The following is a 5,204-nucleotide window of genomic DNA, read 5'->3' as shown; positions in this document are numbered from 1 at the left end:
CTCTTCTTCTTCTTCTTGGCGGCGTTGGGGCGGCGGTGGCGGCGGCACTTCAATCTCTTGGGCGTGCGAGTGCTCTCCTTCTTCGGTGTAGTGATCGATAGCCTCGAAGGCGGAGTCCTCATCGGCCTCAAAAATGGGGATGCGAGCCGGGACATTCCTCTTCCTAAACTCCCCATTGACGGGGTTAGCCTCAATGACTCTCCGGTGCGCCGGGGTGTTGAACTTCCAATTAACTTGGTTTTCCCAAACGTCGACCTTAGTCAACTGCAGGATGGGAACGGGGAAGTGATCCCCCGCCACTTGTAGAAAATATCCTTGCCCCCAAAAGTCCGTCTCGGGGTTGGGGTCGAAGCAATGGAAGATTCCACAAAGATCCTCCATTGTGAGCAAGTGCCATTGGTTGCCTAGGCGGAAATCGATACTAAGCGGAAAGTTATGCCGGTGATCCTTCGTGATCTTCAACGAGCTGAGGAACTCGAGAGTATATTTCCTAAACGACGGCCATTTCCTCTTGAACATGTAACGAAGGTCGTTTCCGTCTCCAACGTTGCACAACGCCCAAAAGTCCTCCGCGATCCCCAAAGTTTGAAGAGGGAAATCGTGGGGGTACCTCGAGGGCGCCGTCTCTCGCGCCGACAACTTATTCCACATAGCCTTATGCTCGTCCGAGGCAAGGCTAACACCGTAGTTCTTCGCATTCTCGGACTTTCCTTTTGATCCCATATTCCTACAAACGAGAAATACAACAATTAGACGGTGTACCAATAATGGGAAAATCAAAGGTTCCCCCAAACTTGCACTCTTATAGACAAAACCAACGTATCAAAATGTAAGACATGTAAGTGCAAGCTTATGTGAACAAAACTTCCTAGATGGTAGCATAGAAACATGTAGGACATAAACACCCAAACTAGGAAACACAAATCCATCCCGCAACGTGAATTCATCCCCCATGTAGAGACGTATCAACAATAGATCAATACATATCAACAATCTCTATAGGATACTAAAGTATTGCAATTTATGGAAGTAATAATAAACTCACAATGCTATGAACATGATTGCAACATAAAAACAAGTAGAAACAAGAAGGAATCACTATTCACAAAGCTTCAAAACTATCACCAAAACACAATATCACCATGGAAATCCACAAATAAGCATACACAATCATCCCCCATCATAAAATAAGAGTTTTCACTGAACAATTCATCCAAAACATGCTGAAATCCATGGAAGAAGTAGAACAAAACTAAGAAATTTAGTTAGGATGCATACCTTGTGTTGATTGAGAATTGGAGATGAAGAACTCTAAACTTGAAGAGAATTGAGAGAATTATGGTGTGGGTGTGTGAAATTGGTGATTTATAAAGGTGGTGGTTGTGTGCAAGGAAGAAATTTGAGAAGGAATGGGAGAAGGAATGGAAAGCATACCTTTTAAAATTGCATTCCCGTCTCTGGACTGCGCGCGGCGGTCGCCGTATGCTGCGCAGCGGGCCGCCGCACGGGCATTTAAAACAACGGTTCATGGCGGGCCACCGCGGCCCGTTCAGCTGTTTATCCGGCCCGTCCTAAGCCTGCCCTAAGCCCGACCTATCCTGCACATGTGAAAACACGTGTGGCGACCGCCGTGTTTAGTGCGGCAACCGCCACGCGTTAAATAATTTTATTAATTTATTTAAAAAAAAAAAAAAACAAAGAACGAAAATGAACAAAATAACAAAATTGGGTTGCCTCCCAACAAGCGCTTTTGTTTATAGTCGTTAGCTCGACTTGAAGTGGCCCACTAATTGGGCGGATCAGCGGCCCGAGTGTTGAAAATAGGCATAGGGAGCAACTTGGTCCCTAGCTTCTTCCACCACTTGTATTTCCCCTTATTTGTTTTGATAACATAAATCTCAGGGTCCTCCTTGGTTGCCTTCTTCTTCTTTTGCCTCTTTTTCTGCGGGACAGAAGTGGAGGGATTAGTATCATCCTTTTTGGGAGAACGTCTTACCTCTTTTATAGTGTAGATGGCAGATGTAGTATACTCCTCTATTTCAAAGGGGTCTTGGGGTTTGGTCAAATCTGTGACCATGACTGCCCTACACTGTTGTTCCATCTTTGCCCGCTTTGCTTCCTCAAACTTGAGCATCTCACTTTCGATCTTATAGGTGGATTGGCTATGGTTGTTGCTAATTGTGATCTCGCCACGACCTACATCAATCAAAGCTTTGCAAGTGGCAAGAAAATCTCTCCCTGAGATTAGAGAGACGTTCTTGTCTACTTTCATGTCAAACACAATAAAATCGGCAGGAAAAATGAAATCATCTATTTTCACTAAGACATCCTCAATCATACCAAAAGTTTTATGGTCGAGTTACCGGCCAACCTGAGTGTTACGTCTGAAGTTTTGAGTGGCCCAATGTTGAGCTTTTCGTAGTACTTCAGCGGCATGAGATTGATGGAAGATCCTAGATCGCATAGGGCCTTGTCAATCTTTCCCTCTCCAATCCGGCATCGGATAATGAATTGACCCGTATCTCTCTGCTTCACTACCTTCTCCTTTTGGATGATCTCGCTCCAATGATGTGGTAGCTTAAGGTCGGCTTTTGTTGGCTTTCTCTTCCTCATCACCGTCTCCCTTAGTAGCTTTGCGTACCTAGGTATTTCCTGCAACGATTCAACTAAAGAAATGTTAGTATGAACTTTACAAAAAATGTTTAAAAAATGTTTGAACTGCTCTTCGAGCTTAAACTTCCTCTTTGGCTGGAAAGGTAGCACAATCCCATTGTGCCGCACGAGTCCCTGCTGAGCGGGTGCTTCTGCCTTCTTTGTGGCGGCCCGACGCGTAGTGTGTTGCGGTCCGCCGACGGCTGGGCATACTCTATTTTGTGCTTCAGTGGCGGTCCGCTGCGTGGTGTGCGGCGGTCCGCCGGCGACTAGGCAGTCCCCAGAAAAAGTTTTCTGCTTTGCCATCCACTTTTTGTTGACTTCGTCTACTCGTGCGGCTGCCTTTGCCCTGTCCTCATCTAACTTCTTTTGGATTTGCTCCATTTGCGTGTTGATGTTGGCTATGACAGTTGAGATCGTGTTCATTCCCTGCTCGAGGTTGTTTATTCTAGCTTCGACCACTCCGATCTTGGTGTCATTAACCTTCATGTCTTGCGCGATTACCTCCAAGATCCTTGTGATCCCTTGTTCATACTTTTCCTCCTTCTTGAGTGTCTCAACTAATTCTCCTTTGCTAACATTAAATCCTGCGGGGGGTCGCAAGTAATTATTGTTAGAATAAGAGAGATTAGGATGAGGTCGGTTTCCATTATAATTATTGAAATTACCGCCCCCTTGGTTAGGGCAATAATTATTGTTGTAATTTCTATTGGGACCGCCTCCTTGCATGTAGTTGATTTCCTCCACTGTCGGGGTAGGAGTTTCGGGTTTAGAGACTGCTATAATGGAGGTTGGTGGAATCGGGTCCTTCTTCCTTGATGAATCCATTTGGTCCACCCAAACTCGAAGCTCGGCCAATTCCTTTGCAAAAGAGCTTTCCTCGGCTTCTTCAACTGCAACTATCCTTTTTAGGTTATGCCTTTCTTTCGACCACCCCCTGTTGTTGGTGGCGAATTCCTCTATCACAGCCATGGCTTCCTCACCTGACTTCCGTAAGAACCCTCCATTTGCAACTGAATCAAGCATAGCACGGATTTTCTCGTTAAACCCATTATAGAGAATTCCTACCTGATGGTCCACGGTGAAACCATGGTTAGGGCACTTTTCGGAGAAGGGCTTTGAAACGAGCAAATGCCTCATAGAGGGGTTCGTCATGGCCTTGTATGAATTGGAAGATCTCGCTTTTGAGCTTCAAAATTGTGCCTGGTGGATAGTACTTGTCGAGGAAGGCAGCTACAATGTCCTTCCATGTGGAGACCTTTTCTCTGGGCATACATTCAAACCACTCTTTAGCAGAATCAGTTAATGAAAAGGGAAAGAGTCTTACCCTTATGGCATCGTCATCAACACCGTTCAACTTGAGAGTGTTTGAGATCTCCACAAATTTGGAGAAATGGCGATTGACATCCTCTGTAGCCCTACCTGCAAAAGGAGATTGCTCGACCCTTTGAATAAGGGGCATGCGTAACTCGAAATTGTTAGCGTCTATACGAGGTCCTTCAGGAAAGGTTATCATATTCCCATGATTGAACATGTTCATCACGGGTTGTATTTCCTGATTCTTCTTCTCTAAAGCCTCGCGGGCTGCCCTTTCCGCATCTCTCTCATCCATCAGTAGCTTCACCATTTCCTGCAATTCCTCGATGTCTGTTCAGTCACCCATTGTTCCTGATCCTGATCCTTTTTCACTTCTTATTTTCCTACGAGTTCTTTCAAGTTCCAAATTGAGCGGTTCTAGGCTGTCCTTCCCAGATCGCGTTCGCATACAAAACCTGCAAGAACCAAAAACAAAAACGAATTAGAAACTAAAATTAAAAACAGAAAGCAATTAAAATCCAAAGTAGCAAAATTGTCCGTTTGAAGATATCACTCCAAAGTGAATTGTCTTCCCCGACAACGGCGCCAAAAACTTGATGCACTTTTTATTAGCACAAAATAAACCTACAAGTATATAGAGTATATATAGTATAGCTAAAGGTTAGTACCGGATATCGAACAAGGGGAAGACGAACACAAAGTGTCTATCCTCTACTGAGACTCAAATACTATCTGGAAAAATAAGTGGGTTTTGAAAACTTTTGGAAAACTAAAAACAATAGAAAGCATCGACCAACAAAAAGCGAATAAAACACAGAGAAAGACGATAGAGATAAGGGAATCCCAGAGATGCGTGTTCACAGTTATGGTTATACAAAATTCCAACTACAATACCCTAGCACAGTTTATACTTTGAAAGGACGAGTCACCTAGCTTATGCTCATGCGATACAAATGTTGATTACAAGATTAGGGTTGTCAATCCTAACACGTAACTCCAAAAAGCTCCTAAGACCCTTGAAAAGTCCCCACTCTCAATTAACAGTGTCGTTTTAAGGGAAGCTAACTGTAGTGTCTACTAAGTGAATCTAACTCGCTAGAACTCTGTCACAGTTATGAAGCAAGTTATATTAAATCATATACGATTGTGTCACTCAATCATGCAGCATCAAAACTACTTAGGGAAGAAACAAAGTAAAAACAAAACGGATATTAGATAGAAAAAGGAATTTGTAT

The 5,204-nt window shown here is 43.9% G+C and overlaps 1 non-coding gene across 1 annotated transcript; it reads left to right on the top strand.

Moving 5' to 3' along the window:
* Nucleotides 1-3,736: 3,736 nt before the first annotated feature.
* LOC125197596 (small nucleolar RNA R71) lies at nucleotides 3,737-3,844 on the top strand. The gene has a single exon (XR_007172132.2). It is a non-coding gene; the product is annotated as a small nucleolar RNA R71 (small nucleolar RNA).
* Nucleotides 3,845-5,204: the final 1,360 nt, after the last annotated feature.

Source organism: Salvia hispanica, chromosome 4, assembly GCF_029641045.1.
Source record: "Salvia hispanica isolate PSC_SH4W2 chromosome 4, Shi_PSC_v1, whole genome shotgun sequence".
NCBI classification, from domain to species: Eukaryota; Viridiplantae; Streptophyta; class Magnoliopsida; order Lamiales; family Lamiaceae; genus Salvia; species Salvia hispanica.
The sequence above is the reverse complement of the archived record's forward strand: the minus strand, read 5'-3'. Positions and strand labels throughout refer to the sequence as shown.